The sequence below is a fragment of the Pteropus medius genome, unplaced genomic scaffold, assembly GCF_902729225.1.
Source record: "Pteropus medius unplaced genomic scaffold, Ma_sr-lr_union100, whole genome shotgun sequence".
Classification (NCBI taxonomy): Eukaryota; Metazoa; Chordata; class Mammalia; order Chiroptera; family Pteropodidae; genus Pteropus; species Pteropus medius.
Window position 1 is genome coordinate 2,295,496 of NW_024354500.1, and position 15,481 is coordinate 2,310,976.

General features: G+C 40.8%; 1 protein-coding gene across 10 annotated transcripts in view; it reads right to left on the reverse strand.

Moving 5' to 3' along the window:
* Positions 1-769, reverse strand: part of KLHL32 (kelch like family member 32) — a 184,215-nt gene extending 183,446 nt beyond the window's left edge. For 6 of the 10 annotated variants that reach the window (XR_005650746.1, XR_005650747.1, XM_039853194.1 and 3 more), the window contains exon 1: positions 369-769. The gene's annotated coding sequence lies outside the window, so the exon portion shown is untranslated. The remainder of the gene's footprint in view (positions 1-368) is intronic. The other 4 variants (XM_039853189.1, XM_039853186.1, XM_039853188.1 and 1 more) reach the window with 2 other exon arrangements.
* Positions 770-15,481: the final 14,712 nt, after the last annotated feature.

Below are 15,481 nucleotides of genomic sequence, written 5' to 3' on the forward strand. Positions count from 1 at the left end.
CCACATGGTCCTCAGTGTGATTTTTAAAAATCAAAATAAATAACAACACCATTGAAGAAACCAGTTATTTCAATAGCTGTCCCAAGGCTGATGTTTAACCAAGTCTCCTTGGCAACCAAGGAGCACAGTGTATCTTGGGCTGGGGGAAGGGGAGAAAGAGGGTGAGCAACTCCAGGGTTGGTAGCATAAGTAACCGGGAGTAGTACTTGCGCCCGCTAGACGACGCTGGTAGAGGCTGCATGGGCTGCATGCCCCTAAAATTCCAATCAACTCCAGTCTCGACCCCACTGGTGCATCCGCAGCCACCCACCTTTTACCTCCGGTCTGCAAGCACCAACCCCGAACAGGTTACGAGGAGACTGACTTACCCGATGGGGTGAGCGTTCTGCTGGGTTATGTACCCGAGGCAGCAGCACAGGCACCGGGCTCTCCCCGAAGCACAATGGCTCTGCTTCGCCCCACGATGCTGAGGTTAAGAGAAGCCGCAGTAGCTTCACTCTGCGGATTTGGGGATGCAGTTGTGAAAAACCAGCGCGCTAGCGTGCGTGTGCGCGCAACCGCGCGCGCGCGCGCGTGTGTGTGTGTGTGTGTGTGTGTGTGTGTGTCCGCGCGCGCGCGCCTGCGCGGTCCCGGACTCTCCCGCAGGGAAACAGTGTTTCCTAGTAAAGTGACAGCAGCAGACAGCACTGCAGGTGACGCGTCCGGATCGCTCTGCCCCAGGCTGCCGCGTCAGCCTGGAGACGCACCTCGGCGGACCCCCGCGGGCTCAGACCGCCTGGCGGCTCCGCCCCATCCCGCCTCGGGCGAGCCAGCGCGCAGGCTCCCCTCCTCCACCCCGCCGCCGGCGAGGCGCGCACGCCGCACACCCCCCACCCCGCTGCCGCCGGCGAGCTGGCGCGCGCCCGCTCTCCCCGGAAGTCCCCCTCCTCCGCGCCCCCGGGTTCTCGCTCTCCCGCACCTGCGCTGGCGGCCGCTGGGTCACATGCGCAGCCTGCAGCTTCAGCTGCGGTCCCTCTGGCGACGACCGAGCCCCAGGAAACCAGCCTGCATGCTCCCAGCCTCTGTTCCCAAGGATGGCGAGCAACCTGCGGTAACTGACGCCGTGACCCCAACGTAGTGTGCCTGGGGGCTCTGGCCCTGTATTTCCCTCTTCCTGACCCAGCTAACTTGTAAAATTCGAAATGCCCCTGTTCGTAGAGGCCCCTTTACAGGACCTAAATAGTGGCCGTCCTTAGGATTGATAGACTTTATAGTAATGTCGAGAACTGCTTCACAGTAACTTTAAGAAATGACAGTGGGTTCTGTGGATGGATGAAAACCCTGAACCTGAAGGATGAGGAAGAGTATGTGGTTACAGCTAACTCAGCATTGAAGCTACAGACACCAACCCCAGAACACCACCGTTCACTCTCGTGCCACTTGTGGGTCTTTCACATCATACTTGTGTAAAACATGCTCAGAAACACACACAAAGTGGATCATTTTAATAGGTAAAAAATATACCATATTTCACTTTTGTATTGAAAACCGTGGTCCCACTTGGAGTTAAGCTACTAGGCAAAGGAAACTCTAGAGTAAACTATTTTTTATAAGTGCATGGTTTAAATTACTGCAAAGATGGAATTTTACAGAATGTTGTCACATTTCTTGAAAGTTAGTGTCTTTTCACATGGGCTAGGAACCATGCCCTGATTACTTTGAAATGTCTTTAACATTCTCATTAGTCTCAAGTCGGTGGGTCAACAAATTTTCCACTTTCAGACCCACATGTTTTCTGGAGCTGTGTGCACCCCACCCTCGCCCCTTGGGGCCTGTCTGTCTGAATTCCAGGTCTTCATTCACATGCTCTTGATCTTTGGACTTGAAGATTCTGGGGACTTACTTTATCTGACAGTACTGGACACCAAGGGGGAAGAATGACAAGTGACTACAAACATTAGGTGCAGTGTCATTCTCTAGAATTTTTCGTAAGCAACATGATATTTTTCATTGGGTGCTGTTATACCAGAAGATCAAATGTCAAAGCATGTTTGAACCCAAAATATAGACAATAAGTGGTGTCAGTAAAAACACTCCTTTAAGATTCATAAACTTTTTGTCATTAGGGTGACTGTCCTTAAAATCTGAAACCCATCTAATTGAATTATCTATTTAGAATAGAAGCTATTTATGATTAAATATAACTAAACAAAGAGCAACGATATAACTGTATTTACACAGAAAAATAATCTTTATGCCACCAACTCACCATCTGTGTGACTGTGGAACAGTCTCTTACTGCCCAAGCTGGGTATGTTTTGTTCATCATTGTATTCCTATGTGTTAGCACAATGTCTGTCACATATAAAGGGCTTGATAAATATTGGTTACTGACACATAAATGTTGAGGATTAAATTTTAAAATGTATGTAAAATGCCTACTAAAATGTCCAGATCAGCAAGGGCAATTTTTTTTTTTTATAAATGATTCCTAAAGAATGGTTTAAAGTATAGTTTTGTTTTGTTTTGTTTTGTTTTTTTAATTTTAAAAAAGCCTTTTATTTCTCTCAGAGATGCCAGAGTTTGTTAGCCATCAAAACTCAACACAAGTGTTTTCTGGTATACTCTGTTACTAGAGGAGCAAATAGATTTTAGGAACTATTTCTTTTTTGGATACCATTATATATGGTCTTTCTCCTTGTTAAAAGAAAATAACTTAAAATAATGCTTCTCAAAAGCTGTGCTTTGGAATACTAGTCATTTGTTCAATAACAAATTTTTTTTAATCTCTTATAATATGCCATCTTTATCAGTATAGGGCTTTCAGTTGTCAATAAATAGACATTGTCCTTGTTTCGATCTAGTGATATTATGAGAGAGAAGCTAAAGAAGAAAAAGTGTGGGTCCTCTGGTTGCAAAGCAACAGAAGACTACTCCATTCAATATAAATGAAAGCAATTTGATGGAAGAATAACGGGAGCTCTGAGAATCTATAGGCAGCCTACCTAGATAACCAGGCTAGGAAGCCAGCAGAAGTTAGAACAGCTTCAGAAGACACAGCAGCAGTGACAACAGGAATGTCATGATTGGGTGTCTCCCGTGCTGGAATGGGAGGATTCCAATCTATTGCTCTTTGATACTCCCAATTCAGATTCCAGCTTTCAGTTGTCCTAACTTGGAGCACTGCCCTGTCCCTTAGCAGGAGTAGGGTGGAACCCCAATCACATTCTCACCAGATTAAAGAAAGAAAAATGGACCCTGTGTAGCTAGAAAAGCAACATACATCCACCATAGGAAATTGGGTGTTGGGATCAAAAGAGTCAGGGAAACACTGAAAAGTGGCTCCCAGTCACGTATTAAAGACCCTGAGATCTTGAGGTTAAGGAAAATTAAAAAAATAAAAAAAATAAATACCTACTTCACTTTCTTAAACAACTGTCCTGGAGTTAGGTCGAATATGAATTTTTTTTTTTTTCAACTTACCTCTTAACACACTTTGAGAAGCATTTTGGAACATGCTAGTTTTTGTAGCATTTTTTTTTTCATCTGTCATGAGCTTCTCCATGAACCAAGATGTGAAAGCAAAGCATAAATCCAGTTTTGTCAAAGCTTTCATAAAATCTATATTTTAAACAGGTCTGTGACAATCAGAGAGAGTTGGAATTGTCTCTAAACAGATCAGATTTTAACCTAAAACTACATCATAAAAGAAAGCTATATCATAGCTTCTTCTTCAACTCCAGAACAAACACCTATCATAGATGTCTCATCCTATAGCAAATGAGGTTTCATTCTTAATGCCAGTGTCATGATTTTCTGTCACAAACCAGTAGTGACATTAAGGAGTCACTGGGCCAGATTTCTAATTACTGTACTTCCAGAGAGAACAGATCATTATTAATTATGCCCAAACCCAAACTGATCTTTGGCTGATATTCTCCAGTTTTAAGTGGAAAATACAAAATAACTTGCTAACATTTCAATTTACTTAATTACCTGTGGGTTCATTTTGTAGCTAATTCATCTAATTCATCAGGAGCTACTGCCACTCAAAACTAGTTATGTCATGGGAAAATCTTTTACTGTTAATATTTTCGATGTTTATATTTTCTGTCACATTCTCTAGTACCAAATGCTGTTGTTGTTATGTTGTTTTCAGTCTAATTCAGTCTAATCGACTAGACACATAATGGATGCTTAGTAAATATTTACTGTACTGAATAGAAAATAACCCCTACCCTCAAGACAGGATATTTTAATTGCACTACTAAATAGGTATAAAACAAAATACAAAAGGGAATATGTATTTTTTTTAGTTTTATAAAGGAAATTTATTGTTAAAAAAAAAAAACAGAATCCAAAATTATAGCCTAAAAGGAATGCACATACACAAATTTGAGAATATAGAAATGATGCAAATCCAAATAACAGTACCATGCAAAAGGGATTTTTAATCATTAGGGTAAAACAAATTTAAAAATAAATTAGATTTTTTTCATATGACAGATTTGCAAAGATGTAAAAAGATTATAATTCCTACTGTTAGAAAGAATATGGGTAAGTAAGAACTTAGAAGATTCAAGTGGATATAAACATTTTGGATGACAACGTGTCAATATATTTGTTTTTGTTAAATGCGGATACCTTTTTGTATGGCAATTCTGTGTCTAAGAGTGTGTCCTCGGGTTACCTCAAACATTTATGTAAAAATTTATGTAAAAGGATACTCACGATAGCTTAGTGATATCCAAAAGGAAGAGGGAGAGCAAGAGGGCAAGGGGAAAGGAAGAGAAGGGGGAGAGAACAAAAGAACTAGAGCCCGTCATTCGGAGACCAGTCAAATTATTAGAATGTTAAGTAGCCACTTAAAAAATAAAGTAGATCTTTACACACTGATGTCAACGATATACCACTAAGTGATAAAAATCCAAGTTGAAGGTCAGTATGTGTAATATGATCTAGTTTGTGTAAAAGTCGAGGAAGAGAGGGAGGGGAGGAGGAAGATGTGAGTGTGTAATAGTGTGTTTTTCCATTTTGCTGGCTGAGAAGGAAAGGGTGACTCTCAGGCTGGCTTCATGCAGTTCCACATACACGCAGATGCTGGGACTTTTCCTGTCACACGGTTCACGGACCCTTTGACCCGGGGGCTGACATAGGTCCTAGAACATAGACAAGGTTAGGATGGGCCCCTCTCACGGCACAGATGGGATCCTCTCTTGCCGGATGTTGGAAAGTGATGTGACACCAATGGAAAGGAAAACTAACACTCTAGAACAGGTGACAGTTGTATTTGGCTCAGTCGAATGAAGACTGGGTGACAGGCAGTGCTCACTGTGGTAGAGGATGGTGTCTCTAGATGCCAATTCTGCTCCTTTCCAAGGATTCTTCTTAATCAAGCCCCTTGTCCTGGCCCCTAGGACCATACCCTCTTGTCAAGTCTTCACTCTTTTCCATCATCCCAACCCAGGGAAGCCTAGCCAGTCTCCCCAGTTAGGAAGCGTCACTTCTCGTCACATTTGATTGTTTCCTAAGCTGTTGTCTCTAGTGTCATTCCTCCTCTGAGGGAAGTTTAATAAAACGTCTACTTGGTAGAATGGTGAATAGGCCCAAGGAAACACCAGAAGCATATCAACTAAAAGCATATCCGTTATACATAGAAATAACCTAGATGACAACTTGTATTCTCTTTGAGAAAGGGGATGGTGTAGATCTTTCATTTTTCATTTTATATCTTTCTGTAGTGCTTGTAATTTTTAAGAACATGAATAAAATTTATATCAAAATGCATTTATAAATGTATCACTTTTTAGAACTGACCTGTAAAAACGGGCTTTATAATACATTAACTGGAAAGTAGTAGGCCTTATAGTCACAAAAAAATTACTTAGACATTTTGGAAATCATGAAATTAACAGGCTACACTGGCAATGACATAACTGTGCCTGCATGTACGCATGGAGTAGGGGTGAGGCTAAAAACCAAACGGATGAAAACACGTGTAAATGGATTCTATGTTTCTAACACATGGTCAACATAGACCCGAGATAACTACTTTTCAGCTCTGATTCCATACTCTTTCCTGACCCTCTCCCTGTCTCTTTAGCCATAGTGACAAACCATCACAATATGTGGGTCAGAGTCTCCAAAATAGTCACATTTCTCTGGCTTCTGTTAAGCAGCAGAAACTGGTTCTGGATCACTTCAGCAAGAATGTATTTTATTGGAAGAATACTGGTGGCTCAGAGAATAAAAGGACTGGTGGCAGGGAGTGGGGTGGGGGAACATGAATAACTAAGCTTTAAGAAGGGTCAGAAACCCAAATAATATTACTCTATCTGAGATTCAAATTCCCAGGAGAGTCAGTTAGCCCAGTCTAGGTCCTGACCCATGGCTCTGCTGGAAGAAGAGGTGGTGGGAGGTATGACAGAACCATATGGAATGCAATGGCAGGGAGTATTCCCAAAAAGAATAGTGAAGTTCCCTTACCTTAATAAGGGGCAAGGAATGCTGCACAGGCAAAAACAATAGCTATTCATTATCTTCATCTTTTAAAGGGAGACTTAACTGAAGAATTTTGTTACTATTTCCTTTTATTATCTCCTCTCCTGTCCAATTACTTGCTTCAAAACACATTTCAGGTGGAATCCGAATTATTTTATAACAAATTAATGAAAGTTCTTTGCAATGATAAAAATTCTCTTAAAAAGCGATGAATAACTCGCTAAATGTAAAGATGACATCTCAGAGACCTTGTTTAGAAAGTTCTCTCTTATGTCTAGGCTACCTATCGTGGAATTTAAATTGAATTTAAATGATACATCAAAATCTTACTTTCTAATGATACATCAAAATCTTACTTTCTAATCTTAGAACTGTGTGGGATCAATTTTCACAGAAAGTTCATCTCTATTTTACAGTAGTATAATGTAGATGAATGTACCTGATGCTTCTAAAATTCTAATTCCATGGCAGTAATGTATGAATTTAACCATGCCATTAAGAAAAAAAAAATGTTAACTTCATTCATTAAAATCACCCTTTCATTCAAACTTAACTAATGTTTCCCAGGTCACATCAGCCTAAAGTAAAATAGGTCATAATAACTGTCAAAAATAACAAAAATATTTCTCCAGCTTCACCCACTTGAAGTTGTTTTAAAGATACTTTACTAAAAAGCTCTAATGACTCACCGATCACATCCTTGGTAACTCAGGAAACGGTCCTTTTGTTGCAGTAAGTGCTTAAGTGCTGCTTCCCTTGGTGCCTTGGACATCAGTTCTTTTCCTTTTTACTTACCTTAAAAAAAAAAGTCTCCTTTCTTCTAGATGGACAGTTCTTAGGCAAAGACAATCTTGCCTCCCAGGGGACAAAATGTTTGGAGATATTATTGTTTTTCGTGACTGGAGAGAGAGGATGCTACTGGCATCTAGAGGGTAGACCCAGGGATGCAGCTTGAATATTCTGTAATACACAGGACAACTCCACACAACCAAGAATGTTTGATCCCAAATGTCAATACCGGCATATTTTGGGTGGCATGTTTTGATCTCTTTCATAAGAAACTTGGACTCATATATACATAGTACTTTAAAGATTAAAGAGCATTATTAATGCTCGCTCTTACTACTCGCAATTCTATAAGTATTATCTATCCCGTTTTTTTCCTTTATGAATAAATACTCAAAATTTATCTAATTCACAAAAAACTCTATTGCAGAATTTGGGAATGAAGCCCAGGTTTCCAGCTTCCAACCTCAGTGCCCTTTCCTTTAAGGTGCAACTGCTTCTAAGTGGAGGAAAGAATCACAAAGACATGCTAGGCCATTCCTTCTACTGAGATCTCAGAGTACCTGGTATGTATCCCTATCATCCATTGACATATTTTACCGAAGTTTTGGGGCATAATGTTCTTCAATCGCATAGATATTATTTCACCTATTTTTTTGGTCTCACTTTTTTGATATTTTTTACCAAGCCCAGCACAGGTATTAGAAAAGTACTCAGTAAATGCGTTAGGTGATGGATGGGTAGATGAATGGATGGATATGAGTTAAGAAGCAGTGAAATGCAAAACAGCTTTAGGCACCATTGTAATTGAATTATACACTTTAGTAGAGGAACATTGAGAAATACCTTCAGTAAAGTAGATTGGAGCCAAATTATGGGAAGCTACGAATGCCAACCTAGGGCTTTTGTACTTTAGTCAGGAGGCACAGGTGACATTCATTCTTTCTCTTTAGGAGAGTCGACCTTCTAATGTTGTGAAGGAAGGTTCATTGTAATTGCCAGGATCGAGGGGCTAGGAACATAGCACATAATGGGAGACGAAGAGATGGAAAGAAGAGGAATAGTGTTGGGGCTATGCCTAGCTCACCCACTTGTCCCTCGTGAGGGGTGTGATGCAGGGTGACTGGACCGAGTGCCTGCTAAATGGGCACTGGTGCAGGGAGTTAGACAAATAAGTCTATTTGGAAAAGCTAGGTTTCTAATACCAGCAAAATCAAGCACAGCCAAGACCAAAGGGCCCCAGGTAGAACCACAATTAAGGCTGCAGAGTCAAGGATTTGGAGCCCACTGGATAAGGATCCAAAGGTAATCGGGTCCTTGGCAAGTGCAGAGGGACCTTGGTAGTACTTAATAGTGACACCCTTTTGTATTAATTTCCTATTGCTGCATAAAAATTACACAAACGTAGAGGCTTGAAATAACACAAATTTATTATATTACAGTTCTGTAGGTTGGAAGTCCAGTGTGTATCTCATTGGGCTAATCTAAAGATGTCAGCAGGGCTGAGTTCCTTTCTGGAAGCACTAGGAGAGAATCTGTTTCCTTGCCTCTCTGCCAGGTTCTAGATGTGGTTCCCATTCCTCTGCTCTGGGCCTTTCCACTACCTTCAAATCTAGTCCTAATCTGTTTCATGCTGCTATCTCTTTGGCTCACTCTCTCCATCTTTCTCTTCTACTTTTGAAAACATGTGAGATTACATTGAGCCCCCTGGATAATCTGGCATACTCTCCCTATTTTAAAGTCAGATGATTAGCACTCTTAATTCCATCTGCACCCTTAACTCCTCTTGCCATGTAAGGTAACATAAACTGAAGGGATTAGGACATGGACACTCTTGGGGGTCATTATCCTGCCTACTACAACCTTCCCCCTAGGGGAAAGTGTTGAACTTGGCCTTCATGATAAGAGCCCTCAATGCTGAAGTGTACATATACCGAAAGAAAGCCTGGAGAGGCAGGCCATTCTCAAAATCACCACTTTCTCTCAGAATTTTTTTCAGTCATAAACAGTTAACTCTTATGTTCTTAAGATGAACAATTATTCATGTTGTTGAAAATAAAGTTCACATAGTCCCAGTACCCACCCATCCAGACTGTGCTATGGTATACAAGCTTGCACTATTTGCCATCACCAAAGTAAGACTATTTACACCATGGAAATGAGTAAATACTATAAATAGAGGCTCCCCCCCCCACCCCCCGCCCAGGAGAGTCAGGTATTATACATTTTCTATACCACTGGGTATACATAAATTTAAAAGTGAGCTCAGCAACAGTCAGGCTGGGACCCACATTACATTTCAAAGATCATTATCTACTGCAATTAGTCTGAGTCTCTGAGACAAAGATGCCAAGGCCAAATAGATCACACTTTTGTCTAATTAGACTCTGCTTTCTAGTAGGATAAGCAGGATTCAGTTTATTAGTTGCTGGGGTATTGCCAAGGCTAATCGAAATTATGATGTACCGAAACAGGGCAGGCATGTCAAGAAGGGCACACTTCATTAATAATACCTCCTAATCTTAGCAACAAGATGGATAGCCACAAACCCATGCTTGATGAGCGCTCCAGCACTTAAGAGCTGGTCAAGGAAGTGGAGAATTAGCAGAAGCAGATAGCAATAACACACTTGGATCATGTTATATCCATGTTCTTTCAGCCAACAAAAAATGTAAAATGAGAGAATGGTTGCTGCTCCCATAGTCCGCACAAGCTACCTTGGTGGGAAACGTGTGTGTGTGTGTGTGTGTGTGTGTGTGTGTGTACACGTGTAGGAGGTGGGGAAATGAGAGAACAGACAAATGAACAGGAAATTATAATGCAGGGTGACTGGTTCAAGGAGGTACTTAGGAGGTCACCTCACTGACATTTCTCAGGTCAGCAAGAAGTCCTGGATGAAGCGACATATAAACTGAGTCCAACAAGTAATACTAATGATAGCTAATATTGAGTACCTTCTGTTATTTCAGTCAAGTCCTAAGCACTTAAGCACATTTTATTTCATTTAGTTCTTCTGACACTCATAAGGTACGTATTATTATCTTCTTTTTACAAATAAACTGAAGTAGCGCTAAGTTAAACAAACTTGCTCAAGGCCTTACAGTGAGAGGTAGAGCTGAGACGGTAGGAGATAGCCATTTTAAGGCATAATGGAGAGAAGGGAGTTCCAGTAAAGGGAGCAGCATAAGGAAAGACACAATGGGTTCCATAACATGAGGATGATTATTTGACTAAAGATGCAAGTGACAGGTGATGAAATATGGATGCTATGGAGAAAAGCCCAGACTTGATTGTGAAGGATTTGGTAAGCAGTGTTTATGTGTTTGGTTGTTAATCAGGGTCATGAGCAAGTTATCTTATTTTTAAGGAGTCATCAGCTTAGAAGCAGAGGGAGGAAAACCAGTGAGGAAGATGTGATCCAGGAAGGAGATAAGAGAGACTGAACATGGCTGATGTTGACGGGGTAAGATGTGAGGATGCTGCCCAGGTTTGTGCCTTAGACTCCTGGAAAGATGATGATGTGCATCACCGAGATGGGGAACACAGGAGGAAGGGTAGGTCTGTGGGGGAAGATAATGAGTTCGGGTTCAGAATGTCACATGAAAAGTGTGTAGGACAGGGGAGAGGAGGTATCTAGGAAGCAAGTGGCTCTCTGGGTTTAGCCCTAAGGAAGCTGGAGTGACAGAATTGAGAATTATCAAGCCAAAGATGAAAACTGAAGCCAGCAATGGGATGATATTACCCAAGGAGACAGTATAGAGTGAGAAGAGCTAAGAGCTTATGACAAAGCACTGAGGAAATCCATATTTAAGGGGCAGGTAGAGGAATGAGCACCACAAGGAAAGAAAAGAGCATCTCAAAAAGGACATGGCCAACAGTGTCAAATAAGACAAGGGGAGAAAGTATTTGTTGGGTTTAGCAGTCCAGGCCTTGTGGTATGCTTGGCAGTAGTTTCATTGATGAGGTAGAGATGAAAGCCTGTTGGCCATGGATGAGGCATGAATGAGAGGCATGGAAGTGAAAATAAGAAATGTAAACAACTCTTTTAAGGAATTTGACTTCGACAAGAAAAGAGATACAGAGACAGTGTTGAGACTGTTTATTTATTTGTTTTCAAATTGGAGGAGTCTTGACCACATCTATATGCTGGTGAGAAAGAAACTGGAGCGAGAGAGCTTATAGAGTCGACAATTGATGAAGAATTATTACAGGTAAAGAGAGTTAAGACCGATGAGAAGAAAACCAGGGGAGAGGGTGATCGCACTTGAGAGACTCAAGATCCCTGAAGAAGTGGGAAGGGTCAGGCTGCAAAACTGGTGGGCAGAAACCTCAAGACTTTTTTTTCTTCACAAAAGACACCAAGATCTTCTAGAAAAAAGGTGACGACATAAGAAACACCACTCCAGTTTGGAGTGTATAAGCTTGTGGAGAGATTCTGCCTTTGGCTTGAAAGGCAAGTATATCAGCATGGCAGAGATATAGGCTTCATGAACAATGTCTATATCTTGAAGTTATCCTCATGGAATGAAAGCCCTATCTGTATCCTTGACTGGGAACACCTTTCTAAGAGGAACAGCTGATAAAACAAGATTTTTAACCAGGGGTCTCAAGACTTAGTGCTGTCATTTCAGAATGCATGAAGAGGTTTTACAAACATCACACAAATTCCCTTCTGCTCCCTCTTTCTCCCACAAATCATCACCAGGAATAAAAAAAGATGAGGCTGATAGGAATCTATCTACACACAAGAAAACTCTTCTCACAAATATAATTTTTTGTAATCAGAGGCAAAGTACCAGAATCAGATTTTATATCACAGCATTGCAAAAACTTCAGAATAAAAGGAAATCTGGTACTAGCCATCACTATACCATAACCTTCACTAACATTGGTATAATACTGTTGGAAGGAGCTGGAAACAGTTGGTGTCAACCCTTAGGATGTAAGAGAAACAGTGGTGTGAAAAAGTGCATCGGTGAGTGTACTATTGGTAGTCTCGCCTGCTTCTCTCCTTGCTAAGCTATGAGTGCTGGAAGCTGAACACTGTCATTCTGTAGGATGCAGGCACAGCTTCTCCATCATCCCTTTCTTCTGGTGGCAAAGGACCCAGTATAGAAGTTCACAGCAAAAGCTCCACATCCCTCTGACCTGCCTTGAAGAGGAGGACTGGGCCAGGAGCTTACGCTTTCTAAGCTATAGGCTTTCCCAAGCTGCACAGAGTGTCAAGGACAGAGCTGAGCATTAAGTGGGAATCTAAAGTTAGTGAATCGTGAAAAGTTCCCCAGAGAATCACATATCCAGAGAAGAACCAGTTATTAAAAGACAGCAACAGATGTCAGATATTTGAAAAATGGCTGATCAGAGCAGGAAGCAATGGCTCCGATATGTAAGTAGAGGATGTTTGGCTGAACACTGGAGAGTAGTGCTAGTTTTGATGGAGAATGATTCTACTTGTTCCCAGCAGTGAGGTATAGGGGAAGGAAATGGGAAGATGCCAATAGACTCGATATATCTCCAAGTTGTTTATATCAGGGGACATATAAGAAAAACAAGAGATGAAAGGAAACAACATAACAGCTTTCCTAATATTTGATCAAGTGCCCAAGGAACCTCGATGGAGGGTCAAAAGTGAGTTTAAGGACAGGGCTCAGACTTAAGGCTAAACTGTAGCATCCTATGTCTCCTTCTCTGAATCTGCTTATTTGACTTCCAAGCCCGAAGTGTAAGACCTCACCATTAGCTAAAAAAAGACCCACTCTAAAGTCCACTCACTTGGGCCAGGGGTCCTTAATGTCAGGAGAGACCCTGACAAAAACCTCCAGTGTAGTATGCCTGGTAAGCATGAGGCACAGGCCCAGAAGCTACAATGCCTGCAAGGAGCTTTTGATTCCATCACTTACACTGTCATGTGAATGAATGCATGATGGAGGGCAATTAGCCAGCTGCTTCTTGGCTGAGGAGCTAGACTTGAGTGTGCAGAGTAGCTGGCCAGACCTGCCTGCTCCAGGAGGAAGACCAGGGCCCTTGGCAGGTCTGTTTTTTTGGGATGGCAGTTGGAAATACAAGAGAAAGAAAAACGTCCAGGCCTGAATCCTGTCCTTAGGGCCTAAAAACCTCACCCACAAAAATGTGGCCTACGTTTATGTTTATACTAGTCATTGTTCCTGCTTGGGGGAGACTAAAAATGAGGTGAAAAGAGGGGTTCCCTTCTTTGCCATAGGCAAGAAACAGACTGAGGCCAACTTTCTCCAAAAGGAAGAAAAGAAATGAGACCTTATTTGAACAAATAAATCATTTAGTTAAATAAAAATAAAAATTTCCTAACTAGAAAAATATGTAATAGGTTGAATTGCTTTCCCCCGAAAGTCATCTCAGAATGTGACTTTATTTGGGAACAGCATCATTATAGATGTAATTAGTTAAGATGAGGTCATATTAGTGTAGGATAGGCTCCAAGTCCAACATGATTGGTGTTCTTATGGAAAGGGGAAATTCAGACATAGACATGCACATAGGGAGAAAGCCATGTGAAGAAGAAGGCAGAGATGGGGCACTTCTAGAGGCCAAGAAACCAGATTGTCAGCAAACCACCAGAAACTAGGTGAGTGCCCTGGAACATGTTTTCTCCCACAGCCTCAGAAGGAAATAACCCTGCCAACACCTTGACCTCAGACCTCTAACCTCTAGAACTTTAAGACAATAAATTTCTATTGTTTAAGCCAGTTCGTGGCACTTTATTATAGGAGCCTTAGCAAACTAATCTTGAATGTCAAAGCACTATCTGTACAGTTTTAAAAAGATACTTAAAAATAGTTGTCTTGGCCTTCTGAGCCATGCTTCTCTTGCTCAGGCCCCCTACACCTCTGGAAGTATACTTTCCCTTCTAATAAAACTTTTCTTTTCACCTGTAAAAAAAAAATAGTTGTCTTATTGTACTATTTATATAATTTAATGTATTCATTTTATAATACATATTCACATGTAACTAACCATGTAATATATAAATAACTAATTTCAGTAAGTGGTAATATTTTAAATAAAGTAAGGAATTATTTATTCAGGATAGCACCTGATTGAGAGTCAAAACTTGAGTCTTTTCTAACTTTACATCTCCCTAATTTTATCAAGAAACTGTGCCAAATCTAATTTTTTCATGGTAATCCAGATTAAAATCATATTTCTATTAATATTGAGGATTTACCTAAAATGCTTAAGGAATTACATGTGGAAATGCAGCAAAGATTAAGGAATAAATCAGTAACTTCCATTAAGATACAATTGAGTTTTAAAATAAAAATTGTAAATTTGCATTTTATTATCAGCAATAAATGTTTATAAACCATGTACTGTTTGCAATCACCATATAAAGTGCTGTAGACATATGGAGGGGAGTGATTATGATACTGACCCAGGGGTCCTACAATATAGTTGAGAAAGTGCAAAAGTAAAAGCAATAAACAACACAAGTTGCTATAGGTATTGTTTACATTTTTTCTCATAAACAAGGGAGCCAGTATTCACTGCATCATATAAACACATCCTTGGATATTCCTCTTTGAGAAACCTGTCTGACAGCCATGGAAAGAGGAAGTTTGTATTTATTTTTTTTTTGCCTTGTTTTCTGTTGGAATATTTCCTTTTCTTTTGTCCTTGGACCAGGGTTATTAAAAACAAAGTTTTAGGTGTGGAACACCCCTTAGATGACACTCTGGTTCCAAAAAAGGGAGACTCTATGGAAGGTGCTTGTTGTGGGTCATGGAGAAGTCTGTTGTGGACACAGAATCCTGGGGTAGCTCTTCACTCCTAGAGTGAGAGGCTTTTGCCATTCAATCTAGGGAAAGTGCCATCTCAAAATAGAGATGCAGTAAAAGGTAACCTGGATCCCCTCAAAAACTGGCTGCATGTGCCTTGTTGCTGAACTCCTGGCACATACCTCCAGTCCTCCACCTGCCACTTCTCCTTTCCCACCTGTCACATATGTGAAAAAGTGCGAAGTCCTCTAAATTATTCAATTCAAAACTACCATCTTCTTACTACTTATACAGTCCCAGTAGTGACTATATCTATTTTCCTTTTCTGGTCAGCTCTCAAATTCTAGAATGAAAATAGTTCCATGCAGTTTGAAAGAACACTGGATGGGGAATCAGTATACCTGGATTACCTGCCCTTAACCATCTATAGGCTCTCAGGTAAGTCACTCCATCTCTTCTGATTT